Below are 16,455 nucleotides of genomic sequence, written 5' to 3'. Positions count from 1 at the left end.
CAGTTTTTAAAACACTAAGGTTTCAGTTATCAATTGTCTCCCTCACTGCTTTGACCGGAGACAAAGCTCCGTGATCCACAAATCCTGCTGTGGTCACTGGTCGCAGCTTGGTTGACCAACATAAAAAATCGGGCGACCTTCGTTTACTCTTGAGGTTTCTGCGGTTTCTCGGAAACTGCTATAGAATAAGCTAAATACTGTGTATCATTTTTCTTTCGAACGTTATGGTGTTAACACGCGATATGTGTTAACTTTCTCACAGAAAGATGCTTAGGGGTAAGTCCATAATTCTGATTTTCATTTTTTATGAGTTTATGTTTATAGACTGTCTGGAATCTCTTTGTTCTCAGTCGTCGCTAGTGTGGTGCATTCGGACATTACTACCAAACGTACTTCAAAATAAAGCAACGTCCGTCAATCTACCTTTAACAAAAAGCGATATTTTTGTGACACTTTATAATGCTTTTTACGTGTTTACTTATTTTTTAATCAAGTAAGTCTTCAACAACTTGAAATCAGTACGTGGCTAGAAATATGCATACGTTAACTGACGTAGAATTGTTTTATACCAAAGACATCTACTTTTCGAAACCTCAAGTCCGCTGAAGCAAAATACGTTTCCTACCTCAATTACATAACTGTAGAAAATTTTCATGTTTTCAGTAGTTCAAACTGAATGGTGAAGTAATTAAACAGTGCTCAGTTTTATCATTTAACTCAGTACTGCACCCACGCGTATTGTGGAAAATACGATCGTATGGGATATCAGGTAATATTTCAGGCTGGTTTGAAGAATATTAAGGATTTTTCAGACAATACTAATAGCGACTGCAGACTTTTCACAGATTATAGAGCAGTGCCTGAAAAATGCTGAACAAATATTGAGTCTGTTTTTGATAAGAATTAAAAATGACGTAAGGATTCACAACTTGTTGTAAGTGTTCATAAGTGTACAGTCTCTCACTTCACAAAACAAAAAATCGACTGCTGTAACAAAGAGCCGATTCATACTAACAAGGTGTCACAGTTTGTATGGATATGAAATGAAACAATCATATAGGCTCAGTAGAAAGTACAGCAGGTGGAAGAGTTCAGTTTATTGGTAGAATATTAGAAAAATGCAGTCAGTCCAAAATGAAGGTTTATTACAGAAAATTCTAAAATATTTCTCAAGTGTGTGGGAAATTCTGACACATCAAGGGTCACCAGTTTAGTACTGGAGGGAAGAGGGGGGGGGGGCGGGGGGGTTCAAATCGTAGAGGGAGACTAAGAAGTGAATACAGTAAGCAGATTCAGAAGGATGTAGGTTGCAGCAGTTATTTGGAGATGAAGAGGTTCACACAGGATACATTAGCATGGACAGCTGCATCAAACCAGTCTTAGGACTGAAGAAACAATAACAAAAACAATGGGTAATGTACCAAATAAGTTTAACGGGGGTTTTCAACGTATACAGAAAAGCGCACCACGAATGGTCACAAGGCAGTGTCACATAGACACATAAAAAAAAATCTACAACCTGGCAAACGATTGTAGACAGAGGCAAAGTATTCCTTGATATCTTACTTACAAAGATTCAGGAACCGAGTTTAAGTATAGTCTATGAATATGATGCCACCTCTTGGATATCACTCCCACATGTATAGCAAAGACAAGACTAGAGTTATTACAACGCTCACAGAAGTGTTGAAGCGATCGTTCCTCGGTGCTCCATACGTGAATGGAACGGGAAGAAATCCTAATAACTGGCACAATAGACAGTAAATATCTGACATGTAGTTCACAATGGTTTGTAGAATATACAGCTGAGAGTCTTAAACATTAAGTCTATGCGTCAGCGATTTACTCAGGGTCCAGTAGTACACCTTCGTTTCATATTTCATTCAGTGTGTCTGAGTGGGATTGTTTTGTTGAAATGTTCACCCAAATGGAGAAATTTCGTTGTGACAAATGACACAAAGGGGAAAAGAAGAAGAAAATGGAGTGTCGTACTCTTATACATGTGAACATTTTGGCAGTTTAAATGAGCACATGTCCACCAGCCCGTCCACAGGCGATTCGCTTGTTGCCGCCACCAGACTTGGGTATGTTTTGAACTTTGGTTCCTAGAAAGACGGCCACTTAAGACTCTTTCCCACTTCCGTGTAGAGCGCTAGTTGCAACATCCTTGTCGAAAACACGGCCTGCTCCCTACGGCACCTCACCTTAGCTCACCTCGTGTCGTAACGAGTGAAGCCGTTCGCGGCGTATAACCACAGGACGCGCTTGTGCCATCCCGCAATCGTTCACTCAAGTTCTGTGCCACTGATTTTCTAGCTGCGTCTCTGAAGAAGGCGTATGTTGGGCATCTTGAATGTGAGTCCTGACAATGAAAGCTGACAGCTGCCGGTCATTCAGAGTGAAGTTGGGACACCACATAAGGTCAGTAACCACAACTGTGTTCACTACAACGCAACAAAACGCCGATCTGCCCCCGCGTCCCCTTCCATGTGAGCGCCGGTACCACATGCTCTGTAAACACCGTGTCCTCACATGTTGCCAGACGTGAGGCTACAGGGTTCGTGAGCGACTTCCCCAATATCCAAGTCAACTACATGTTTCCATAGCTTGTGGAGAACACTGCTGTCGATGTTCTCTACAGCTACTATCAAGTCAATTACTTAAAACATAAATACGTACCATTTGCTAGATGACGAAGTCTGACTTATCTTTATCGTGTTATTCGATCCGCATGTTCTTTCTGTCACTCACTCACAGTGTTCAGTATTTCCCATTAAAAGAAGAACATTCTGGGAGTATAACGAGTCGAGGCAAGCACTGACAAAAGAAAATAAGTCGAAGAAACGCAATCTGTATGTTGTGTTAAAAAAATGGCTCTGAGCACTATGGGACTTAACTTCTGATGTCATCAGGCCCCTAGAACTTAGAACTACTTAAACCTAACTAACCTAACGACATCACACACATCCATGCCCGAGGCAGAATTCGAACCTGCGACCGTAGCGGTCGCGCGGTTCCAGACTGTAGCGCCTAGAACCGCTCGGCCACCCCGGCCGGCTGTATGTTGTGTCAGTGATAAACTACCACTGCATTGCTTACAACTATTTGTGCTTATACCGCCTATAATCGCTTATTAAATGGGAAGGCTGCTTCGGAAAAAAATGCTCCATTACATACTGAAGTGTCCTTGTAGAGGAGGAGGCATCCTCTGGAAAGCACGTTAACACTTCCGTCCGACAAAATAGGGCAGAATTCCTGACACCACAGATTGTCATCAATTTTCGTGCTATTGTTTCGTCATTGTCTAAAAAGGAGGGTAAGTCCCTCGGTAGATCAAAGCCTTCTCTCCTATCAGCGAGCAAAAAACACGACGTTAAAACATGGCGCACCGACAGTGTGACGACACACACCGCATTGTGCTGGATCCTCTTGCTGCAAGAGATAAGCATGCGTCATTGGGCAGTGTCCGGAACTGAGATGAGGGAGCACTACTTTGTCCCTGAGTGGAGTTTGAAAGGAAGTGCGTTATGGCCGAATAGTCAGTTTGATTGCCACGTTACAAGAGAGGCGTGGTGTGTCACGTAATGATTTACCGTTAAAATTCCAAGAGCTTGACCTCTCAGAGGAGTTAACCAGCATACCAATTTCTCCACCTGTATCTAGTGAAATGAATATGAAGGTAAAACAAGAGACATTAGAGATCCTACGTAGGCTGGCCATCCATGTTTCTTCCCACGCACCATACGCTTCTGGCATACGAGGTGGGTGGGGGAGATGGGAAGTAACACAGGTGCACGAAGTACACTACTGGCCATTAACACCAAGAAGAAATGCATATGATAAACGGGTATTCATTGGACGAATATATTATACTAGAACTGATATGTGATTACATTTTCACGCAATTTGGGTGCATAGATCCTGAGAAATCAGTACCCGGAACAACCACCTCTGGCCGTAATAACGGCCTTGATGCGCCTGGGCATTGAGTCAAACAGAGATTGGATGGCGTGTACAGGTACAGCTGCCCATACAGCTTCAACACGATACCACAGTTCATCAAGAGTAGAGACTGGCGTGTTGTGACGAGCCAGTTGCTTGGCCACCATTGACCAGACGTTTTCAATTGCTGAGAGATCTGGAAAATGTGCTGGCCAGGGCAGCAGTCGAACATTTTCTGTACCCAGAAAGGCCCGTACAGGACCTGCAACATGCGGTCGTGCATTATCATGCTGGAATGTAGGGTTTCGCAGGGATCGAATGAAGGGTAGCGCCACGGATCGTAACACAACTGAAATTTAACGTTCACTGTTCAAAGTGCCGTCAATGTGAACAAGAGGTGACCGAGACGTGTAACCAATGGCACCCCATACCATCACGCCGGGTGATACGCCAGTATGGCGATGACGAATACACGCTTTCAATGTGCGTTCACCGCGATGTCGCCAAACACGGATGCAACCATCATGATACTGTAAACAGAACCTGGATTCATCCGAAAAAAAATGATGTTTTGCCATTCGTGTACCCAGGTTCGTCGTTGAGTACGCTATCGCAGGCGCTCCAGTCTGTGATGCAGCATCGATGGTAACCGCAGCCATGGTCTCCGAGCTGATAGTCCATGCTGCTGCAAACGTCGTCGAACTGTTCGTGCAGATGGTTGTTGTCTTGCAAACGTCCCCATCTGTTGACTCAGGGATCGAGACGTGGCTGCACGATCCGTTACAGCCATGCGGATAAGATGCCTGTCATCTCGACTGCTAGTGATACGAGGCCGTAGGGATCCAGCACGGCGTTCCGTATTAGCCTCCAGAACCCACCGATTACATATTCTGCTAACAGTCACTGGATCTGGACCAACGCGAGCAGTAATGTCGCGATACGATAAACCGCAATCGCGATAGGATGCAATCCGACCTTTATCAAAGTCGGAAACGTGATGGTACGCATTTCTCCTCCTTACATGAAGCATCACAACAACGTTTCACCAGGCAACGCCGGTCAACTGCTGTTTGTGTATGAGAAATCGGTTGGAAGCTTTCCTCATGTCAGCACGTTGTAGGTGTCGCCACAGGCGCCAAACTTGTGTGAGTGCTCTGAAAGGCTAATCATTTGCATATCACAGCATCTTCTGCCCGTCGGTTAAATTTCGCGTCTGTAGCACATCTTCGTGGTGTAGCAATTTTAATGGCCAGTAGTGTACTTTCTGCCACTGCCATAGACCATAAGGCGGCGTGTTGAGTGTAGAGGTAGAGGTAGAGGTAGAACGAGGAGCTTCAACCGAATCAGCGAATGTCGTGGAGTTACGATGGTCAGCGTTCGAGCAGCGCTGCGTCAGGTGTTTACATAATCAGTGGTCGTGTTTGTAGCGGGGTGGCGCCTGGCGCCCACGGGGCGGGTTGGCCGAGTCAGTTAGTGAGGCGCAGCGAGGCCAGGGCAACCCGAGACTGGGCGTTACGCAAACGGGAGAGGCGGATTGGAGGCGGCTGCAGCTACGTGCAGCGGCAGTCGCGCTGCCTGGCCTGGGCCATGAGGCTCACTTCGGAGCCCGCGTCGGACGCTGATGGCCCCGGCGCCACCACCACCGTCTTCCGCAAGTCGCTCACCGACCTCTGGAACCAGCCGGTGAGTCGCAGCAAACGGGGGCCACGGCTGCGCTGCGTCACCGGGGGTGGCCACCTTGTTGCGTCACTGCAAAGCGCTGGGTGCCACTGCCCCCGGCGGCGCTACACGGCACCTCCACCTTCGCTTTGCATTCCTAACGACACGTTGATATCTCCGTGCTGTGTATTATTGTGACTTAGTCATAACGCTGTGCCAGTAGCCGCTCAGAATGCTCAGTGTTTTATCATAAGAGTTTACGCAAGATCTTTTTTTCAAACGACTCATTTAACAACAGTGTGTTTGTTGCCAGGAGAATGCGTGACCCGTCTGACAGACAGTCGTTAATTTAAGTGCTTTAAGTGGACCCAGAGTTCACGAACTTTGCTTTGGCAACACCTCTAGGTCGTTCTCAACACATTGACTACAGTATTTGTCTATTATTTTAAATTTAAGTGTTGCCTCGAATGAGTGTGATAATATACTGCTTCCAAAAAAGGGGCCGTATCGTGAAGCTGGTTGGCTCGAATATCATCTAGGAAGCACGTATTTCATTCAACGTATTGGAAGCAATATCAAACACAGCATTAAGAAAGCTTACAATAAGTCAGCACTACCTTCAATACTTCAAGGGTTTTTATTCTTTAAGTCATTCGTGTCAGACATGAATAGTCGCATAACACAAGCTTCTCCTATCCTGCTCTTTGACGTCATCGTTAATTACGAATGTGATACCGTTCTTTTTGTGGAATGACAAGTATTATAATAAACACAAATAGACCCACAAGAACAATGGAAACTGTGCCCATTTAATGCGGTTCAAATAGCTCTGAGCACTATGGGACTTAACTTCTGAGGTCAACAGTCCCCTAGAACTTAGAACTACTTAAACCCAACTAACCTAAGGACATCACACATCCATGCCTGAGACAGGATTCGAACCTGCGACCGTAGTGGTCCCACGGCTCCAGACAGTATCGCCTATAACCGCTCGACCACTCCGACCGGCCAATGTAATTTTTTTGAAACAATTAGTAATATTCAACAAATAGTCTCGCTAATTTTTTTAAAATCAACAATGATTTTTTGTGGTGATATTCTGCAAGTAATGTAAAGTTGCAAGTTTAGCTCCGGCTTCCGCAAAAGAACTGGAGTCTCATTGGGAAAAGAAATCAATTCCCTGCAACTTGCACTTCGGCACAGGGACGTGCAATACACTCTGTCATTATATGTTTTTCTGGAGCCATCAGTAGATAGTTTGAAGTACATTGGAAATTACCAGCAATGTATGTTTTTTACTAATTTCTCTGCTCCGGCTAATTATTTTGTTGGAAAGCAGAAAACGCCGAATGGTGAAGTTGTTTCGTTACATTGGTTAATCGTAATATATTTGCGTTCTTTGGAGATATGATAAAATTACCTTTAAATCTAAAGAGCTTGCACTTGATTCTGGGCAGTGTTTATTCGCTGTCAATAAAAAATCTTTCGATAACAGGGTCACTATGTATTTCATTAACGCATATTCATTTCTGTTACAAGGACATCACTGTCGAGCCAATCATATAGGATTGCTCGTGATCCACATAAAAGGATGTAGTGCTTCAGACAATAATTCCTAACGATTTCACGTAAATACTGCAATGCCAGTATCACTGTCCATGCTCCAAGTGTGAATGTAGCAGGCTTCAGTTCCCAAATGGCACACTTAAGGCACGCAGTCGTAACAGCAACAGTAATGAATATGCACAGACGCACTCCACTCCACAGGTATTATCAATACTGGAACAGCTGCCTGATTCGCACTCTTAAATTTAACAACAGATCGAGAGGAAAATGTTATATCCGAAACAGTGCAAAACTATTCACGCAAGTAAACTTAAAATAATTGGACAACAAGCAAGCACCTCACAACTTTTGTGTGTGTGTGTGTGTGTGTGTGTGTGTGTGTGTGTGTGTGTGTGTGTGTGTGGAGTGTCGGCCAGAAGGAGAAGGAAGGGTGGTGAGGGGGGGTGGGTGTTCCCAGCGCCTTCACCCTTGCCTTATGATTAACAACATGTACTCAGCATATTTTCGATTTTAATAGTCTGAGCAAACGCTTCTGATCACACTGCATCGTTTGACAACGCGTTCCTGAAGCGCGATAGAAGGTAGCTGGCATCCTGTACTACAGGAATTACTGATCGATATCTGGAAAGATCATCCGGGAAAATTCCAGATCCCGATGTGAACAGTAGTCTTAAGTCCATATGCTTTCAGCGACCTATGTGACACCTTCATTAAGACACTCATTCGTATTCGGGAAGAGGGGGGCTTCAAACCCCGCCCGCCAACAATTTTTTTATGTATTCTGTACGCCTTCCTCGAACACTGCACAAAAATCACTTGGTGCTTGCAAAACCACAAAAATCGATATCCCCTACTGATCTCCAGCCGCGCTTGTGTGCTATTTTCAGTGACCTCGATACCAACGCGACAAATTCTCAAGGAGCTTAAGCTCAGTGCACAGACTGCCTGGCCCGGCTTGAGGGAGGTCAGTTGTGGAAGTCCTTGATGGAAATAAACTGCGTGCGAACTCGCCACTTGGGCGACCCAGAAAGCTTGTCAGCTGGTTCTCCAATGTGGAGCACACAGAGCCTGTAGTAGTTGTCCTTGGTATGTAAACGCTACGAAGCTGTCACTCAGTTTCCCTCACACTTGTAGCCTTCAATCACTACGGTAGATATGATACCAACTTCCGGTTTTTGGCGTATCCTGTTGAAGGCCTCTCGCAGGAAGATCTCAAGCTGCTACTAATCTGAAGACAAAGGTCCAGTCTCCTCTGTCAACCTATAAAAGTGATTTCTACTTTTTTTTAAATTAATGAAGCAGTCAACGTAAATGTTTTTGAACATTCTTGAATCTTTGACGATATTTTTTTATTTTTAAAAAAGATTCAGACGTCACTCGAAGAGTTAAGCTTGCTTTGTCCAAAATGAGGTGTGTCCATAACGCAAGTCCTGCTGTCTGCAAATCTTATCTGAAATTATAATAAAATTTTCTTAATTTACAGGATTTAGCACATGAAGTAAGAGCCAAGTTTCTTGAAATTTGAAAAACAAACAAATGGTGGACATTTGAAACAAAACTGTAGTTTTGTCGTGTGTTTTTGGTCACGGTTTTTGCAACAACTAATGAATAAATTAAAACAAAAAATTACCCTGTTACTCCTTTGCGTCATGTCAAAGGAGTAATTAGCCGAATTTCAGAAAGATATATTTTTCAGTGTGCCCGCAATCTACTCCGTCACTTTGAAAAATACTGTATCTCAAGGTGACGTCGCTTATTTTATAGGCTGATTGAGGAGAATAGACCATTAAACTATCGATTTTTTTTCAATCTCTTGGTTTATAACGTGGTTACTCTGTTTAGAGCATTTATTTAACACATCGCAAAGGTAGCGCCATTCTCGAGAATTGCGAAACGTTGCCCCACTAGTCTGACGTGCGCCGTGGATGCCGACGGAAACAGTTGTCGACGTCGTGATGTCTCCAGGAATTAGAGAGCACGCCCCAGGCACGTTATTTGATGGTGGTGGTGGTGGTGGTGGTGGTGGTGGTGGTGGTGATTTTGGTTTGTGGGGCGCTCAACTGCGCAGTCATCAGCGCCGGTACAAAATCCCAATTTTTACACAGTCCAGTTTTTACACAATCCAATCTAGCCAATGTTACGAATGATGATGATGAAATGATGAGGACAACACACACACCCAGTACCTTGGCAGAGAAAATCACCAACCAGGCTGGGAATCCAACACGGGACCCCTTAATTCAGAGGTAGCAACGCTAGCCACTAGACCACGAGCTGCGGACAATTCGTTAATTGGTGTGTTACTCCACCTGATGTATTCCAGCATTGTTAATCGCATTATATGCTGACACTGGTCGGTGCTTGCTACTGAGGCAGCATCTCTAACAGCCGGACTGAACTCGCATTCAGAAAGATGGCTTAAAACCCTATCCGGCCATCCATATTGCTGTTTTCGGTGGTTTCCCTAAGTCACTTAAATGGGGGGGGGGGGGGGGATGTATGCTATACTCTGGAAAAGAATAAGTCAATTTTTCAAGACAGTGTAACTAAATTTGGCACAGCTGTTAAGAAATGCTATATGCATACGCACCCAAGTTTTCATTCTTATTGACGTTATACGTTTTTAATCACGAACAATTGAAATTTTTGCGGAAAGGTGAGTACAAATGTCTTTTTTGAAAAATTTAACAGAATGAAATTAATTCATTTTAGTACAAACTGATATAGCATTGTTATAGATATCCGTGGAACAGAATTTTGATACCTTCTTTTGCTAGATTTTTACAGCTCTCCATATACCTGTGAAATAAATGCACCAAATTTTAGCGTTTTTCTCTTGCATACATTCCTTACTATTGAATTAAATGAAAATTCCTTCCACAGAATGTTTCACTAAATTATCGACTAGTTACATGACAAATTTAAGTACTCTAACATTAGCGGTCTGTGAGTATAACGTTCATAGTTTCCGAAATGTCAGTTGCGGAAAACCTGAATCAAAGATTTCACAGTGTTCGTACTATGCCTTATATTATCTGGATGAACTAGAGAACACAATATGCATACTCCTCTTCATCCTCAAGCAGTCTTTTCTTTGCCTGTGTTCTTTCGTTAACTTGATTTTTCAGATTGAGTAGCATTAATATCAGATGTAGCAGTTCTCCTGTTATCGATTTCCTACAATGCTAACAGTGTAAAAAGCTCCTGTATAAAATCCTAGCTTCTGTACAGGTCGTAATCTGACAAGATTAACACAGTTAAAAATTAAACGATCGATATATGCTGAAATTTTAAAGCAGTTGTGGAAATAAACGTTGTCCTGGGCAGTGTTTCCATATTAGAGAGTTTTAACTTTCATTAGCATTTTGAGTTATTCCGAGCAAACACTTGCGTAGAAGTTCTGGATCTGCTAAACACCTAAACATTGCTCTTACTTGTTCAGCTTTCTTGAGTTTGTATTCTGAAATGGGACGCAAATTATATACAGGTTTTTCATCATCAGTAGATATTTTATGGACATAAATTGACCATACAACTTTCTGCATTTGCTTCACATTTCCACTGTTGTCACTTGTTGCCTTACCGTAGTACACTTGTAATGAAAATATTTGTTTGTCGTTGAGCGTGTTACACACCGAGGAGGTTTTCCATGCAAGATTTTTACCATTCAATTCTCGTTTTAATTTTAACATTCTGCCTCCGATTCGTTCTTGCACATGGTGAACATATTAATTTTATATACTTCAACCAAGACCGTAGGGTTTACTTTCCAAAACAGTTTTTAATGTCCTGGAGTATTATTTTTATCACATTCCGTTAAAATAACATAACGCGTGAACTGATTCCGTAAGATACATATGATTTCTTAACGTTCACTGAAATATCCACTTTACTCAATGATGGATTAACGCACAACCTCACATCCATCATCCAGACATAACAGTATATCCACAGTATACAGAAAGACCGGTCTGCAATGATTCGTCACAGCTGATTAGTAATGAAATTTACGTAGTCTGGAATTGTCTCGGTGTTTTCGTTTTTCCAAGTTATTTCCAAGTTATTATATTCGCAAAATATTCGTCTGTTGTGTAATTACTTATCGCCGATGATTGCGTTTTCGACCGCACCAAAAATCGAAAAATGACTGTCCGTAGTATTCCATTAGGTGTAGTGCCAATGGAGTTTCTTAACCATTTGTGTTTTATTAAAAATCTTTCACTAACTACATTTTAACTAAGAAGCATTAGCGTGAACTTTACAATAGTTTAACATCCTGAAGGTTGTTATAAAATTTATACAAATTTGTACTTCCTCGCAAAGGCGTTTCCAGACGAGCAATCTCTCTCTCTCTCTCTCTCTCTCTCTCTCTCTCTCTCTCTCTCTCTCTCTCTCTCTCTCTCTCTCTCTCTCTGTGTGTGTGTGTGTGTGTGTGTGTGTGTGTGTGTGTGTGTGTGTGTGTGTGTGTGTGTGTGTGTGTGTGTGTTCTCACATCATCGACATAGCAAAAACATGATGCTTTAATGCGTGAATTCCTGTACGTGACTGGATACCAACATTCGATTTATAGTCATTCTAGACGTGCGGATCAACGCGTCTATTGCTTAATTTCAGTTTGGGAAACAGACTGAAATATACGGAAGTTCCGCTTGATGCTGCTACATGCGAGTGTACGCGACCCGTGGGGAATATTCTGTACATTACAGAGTGTGAAAATGAACAAACCGCTCATAATGGTTACGAGATAATCAGAACAATGATTACGTCATACCTAATGAAAATTTCTGCCAATCCGGGATTATAACCCAGATTTCTTGCCTTTCACGCACAGTCGCTTTAACCGTTAGGCTGTCCGAGCAGAGACCAAAGCGTGACGAGAGGAGCATCGGTCTATAGCCTGCAAGATGTTCATTGAGTCGGTGAATATGAAAACTCTGTGGAGGGAGGCCTGAGAAAGAAAATGCAGAGACTTGTTAAAGGCAAGCAACTCCGCTGTGAAAACACTACATGTTCCCGGAAGTAAATGGTGTTCCATGGCAGTAGGAGACAAAAAAGCGCATCCCTATCGTTTTAGAACCATCAGTGTAGAAGATCGTAGCACTGTGGAAGTCTTCAAGGATGGAATGTACAAGATGCCAGCATATCATAGAGGCGATAGAGACGTTAGGACCCTGGAATAACTCGGTCCTAATCCGTGGTCTAGGCGCCATCCAAGGAACGGGGGTGGGAAGAAATACACAAGGCACATTCCAGTGAGTGGAAATGGAGATCGCGAGAGAGAGAAGTGAGATGAATTCCAATTGGCAATCCCACCCGAGGGCGGGTATCAGGACGGATACATCCCTCGTTTGCAAAGCTGGAGGTACACAAGATGGTCCGGGAATCGTCAAATGGCGATTGCTTAGGAAACCAGGAGTTGGCCCCATCGTATCTGTTGAGGCGGAATCTCTGCTTCTGCGAGCACACTGTCAACGAGACTAGTTCGAAAGGCGCTGATAGCCAGATTCATCCACAGTAATGATGCTTGGTTTGTGGGGCGCTCAACTGTGCGTTCATCAGTGCACACACGTGATTCCAATTTTTACGCAGTCCAATTATTTACACAATCCAATCGATCAACTGTCACGAATTATGATGATGAAGATGAGGAAATAATGAGGACAACACAAACACCTAGTCCATGTGCAGAGCACATCCCAACCCGGCCGGGAGTCAATACCAGGACCTCGTGATCCAGAGGCAGCAATGCTAGCCACTAAACAAAGAGCTGTGGACGTACTCCATAATGATGAACAGGGTCAAGTAGTTTCGGAGTGGAAGGATCTGCAGAGCCATAAACCTAACAACTACAATCTAGTCAGGACAAAACTAGAGGGTGACAAAGAAGAGTAGCACTGCCTGCTCTCCAAGTCCTATGAGCCAGGACGTGGACAACATTAAGCTTCCGCATACAGGTAGTCTTCAGGTAGCGAATATGGGACAGCCACGTCAGCTTTTTATCAAAAATAAGGCCCAAGAAACTGGACTGTGCTACAACATCGAGACGGTGGTTGCCTAGATAAAAGTTCTGGATCGGGGTATACTGTGGGTCAACGCCAAAATGCATAACCCACGTTAGAGAGAGAGAGAGAGAGAGAGAGAGAGAGAGAGAGAGAGAGAGAGAGAGAGAGAGAGAGAGAGAGAACAAAGCCATGGGAGAGGGTCCACACAGAGGCTCTTTGCAGATGGCGCCTTGAAGCTGGCGTTCAGCAGATACTAGAGCTGCACCAAATGCAAAAATCGTCGACCTCCAATGCGGGGTAACCAGAGGCCCAACAGAGATTACAAGCCCATTGACGATTATGAGGAGGAGTATGTCACTTAACGCAGAACCCTGTGGGATAACGTTCTCCTGGATCCGAGGGGTGCTGCTGAGTGAAGTGCCAACTTGAACCTGAAAGGTCCAGTGGGATAAAAACTCGCTGATAGAAATCGGAAGGTAGCCGCGAAGGCCACAATCATGGAGGGTCACTAAAATGTGATGGTGCCAAGCCATGTTGTATGTCTTATGTAGGTCAGAGAAGGCTGTAACGAGGTATCGGTGGTTAGCCTGTAGGACTGCTATTTCCACACTCATATAGGAACAAAAGATCTGAAATTCGAGTACCCAACATTATCAGAACCTAACGATCCTCTTGAGCAGTTTACAAAGTAAATTGGTCAGGCTAATATGGTGGTAGCAGTCGGGGCTCTGGATTCTTACCAGTCTTAAGGACGGGGATAACTATGCTGTCTCACTATTGCAAGGGGAAGGCGTCTGTGACCAGATGCTGTTGAAGGTTCTGAGCGGGTGATGCTTCTGGGTAACGTCTAAGTGTTGGATCATTTGGTTGTGGATGGAATCTGGGCCTGGGGCAGTGTCAGGTGAAGCAGTGAGTGCCTGCAAGAATTCCCATTCAGTGAATGGTTCATTTTAGGGTTCAGCTTGGTGAGGGTTGAAACAGGGGGAGGTTTCTTCAACTTGGCGTTTCTGCCAGAGAAAGGTAGCAGGATAAGAAGAGGACGCTGATGCTGTCTCAAAGTGTGTCGTCAGGTGTTCAAGGACCGGTGGATCAGTTCACAGAGCACCCTGTAGGATAAGACCTGGACAGCTGATTATTGCTGGCAGCCCAGAGGACTGCGGAGCTTGCACCAAACCTGCAATGAGGAGGCATACCCTCCCAGCAAGAAAACATAGCACTCCCAAAATTCCTTATTATTCAGCTTTATAAGGTATCGTGCCTTAGCATGGAGACACTTAAAAAGCAATAAGACTGGTCTGTGAAGGGTGTCATTTAAATCTTTGCAGCGCCTGTCGCCAGTCGTCGATAGTGACTGCTACGTCCTTTGTCCACCACAGTACTGGTCGACGACGAGGGTGACCTGTGCATAGGGGGACAGCAGTGCCAGCGGCATGAAGAAGAGTGGCAGAGACATCTTACATGACCATATCTGAGAGAGATGGTCAAAGTGCACAACATACATATATAAATGCCAACTGGCTCTGTAGGATGCGCAATGTAGGGGTCTGTCTGCCTGGCAGTGCCAGGGGAACGATAGAATCATTGGAAAGTCGTCACTGTCACAAAGATCATGACCAATGTAGGGAGGGCATGAGAGCAGGGCAGGAGATCATGAGATCAATAGCAGGAAAGGTGTCATGAGCAGCACTGGAGTGGGTAGGGAAACTGTCACTGAGGAGACACAAATCGAAGTATGTAATAATTTGGTCAATTACAAGACCCCTATCCATCGAAGTGGCACCCCCAAATGGAAAAGTGTGCATTGAAGTCCCCAAGGAGGAAGTATGGGGGTGTGAGTTGCTGAGTTAAGGTGCACAGGTCAACATAATGTAGTGGTCTACCTGGAAGGAGCCAGACATTGCAAATGCTGATTGCTGAGGTTGTTCACACTCTTACTGCTATTGCTACCAGGTTGGTACAAAGTGGAGTCCAGTCACTAATGAAATCAGCGCAAACCAAAAGGCAGTCCCCTCCAGATGCTATACCAGGACAGCTATGGTTCCAACAGAACGCCCAATAACCATGAAACCTTTGAAAGTGGTCATCACAGGACTGCGTTTCTTGAAGAGCAAGACAGAATGTAGAATAAGGCGAAACAAGTTGTATTTCCGATAGGTGACAAATGCAAATCCACTGCATTATTGTGTGGTGAGAGTCCAGGTTAGACATAAAGAAGCTGAGAAGAGGTCATGTCACTGGGTCAGTGGTCGACACCAACGAGGAAGAAGTGACATCTGTAAAAAAGATGTTATATTCAGGTTGTGAAGGGGGAGATGACACCTCTGGGGCCACCTTGTCCTGGGACTTAGGTTTCTTCTTCTTTTGGAGGTTGAGGAGGGCAGGACACAGAGGAACAGCAGGCTTCTGCAACATCTGGAACCGAAACAGTGGGCGACCTTGTGGTGTACAGGCAGTATTTCCCTTGGCTGAGTTGTGGTAGCAGGTCTCCACCCTGAGACACACTAGGGGGAGGGGTCCCAGGAGGAGGACAGGGGTATGGGGAAGCCCCATAATGGGTGGGCAACGAAGGAGGAGGGGCTGCTCTTCGTCTGGGAATGGGAAGGGACACCTGGACAGCAAGGTGTGAGAACTGCAGGGGAGGGGCAGGCGTGAGGGGGACAGGGCTTGGGTAAAGAAGAGGTAGGGGATGGAATGTAACAGAGGCAAAGTAGAGAAATCGGGACTGGGTGGAGTGTCGTATTTCTGGTGAGCCTCAGCATAAGACAGACAATCCAGCGAGTTGTACTCTTGTACTCTAGAATCCTCTCTTCTTTCTTGTAAAGTGGGCCATCTGATGAGGCTGGAGAGCAGCATTCTTGGCAGTTTACACACAAAGGTGGCGGAATATAGGGGCTTCCCTCACAGAGTGGGTAGCCACAGTCACCACACAGAGTGCCTGCTGTACAGTGGGAAGATATATGGGCAAAATGCAAGCACCGAAAGCACCTCATGGGTGGTGGAATGTTCAGTTTCACGTCACATCGTAACACTCAACCTTGACCTTCTCTGGGAATCTGTCCCCCTCTAAAGCCAAAATAAAGATGCCAATACCGACCCAGTTGTCTTTATGACCGTTCTGCACAAGTCGGATAAAATAAACCCTACATCACTCTAGATTATCCCAGAGTTCAGTTTTTTTTATATTTTATTTTTTTTAAATCTTTATTAACACAATATAATGAAACAACAAAAACCCGCCACCTTAAATAATTAGTGGGTCTATATACTATACAGCATAATTCAGCAG

Source organism: Schistocerca serialis, chromosome 1 (assembly GCF_023864345.2).
Source record: "Schistocerca serialis cubense isolate TAMUIC-IGC-003099 chromosome 1, iqSchSeri2.2, whole genome shotgun sequence".
NCBI lineage: Eukaryota > Metazoa > Arthropoda > Insecta > Orthoptera > Acrididae > Schistocerca > Schistocerca serialis.
This window is presented reverse-complemented; position numbering follows the sequence as displayed.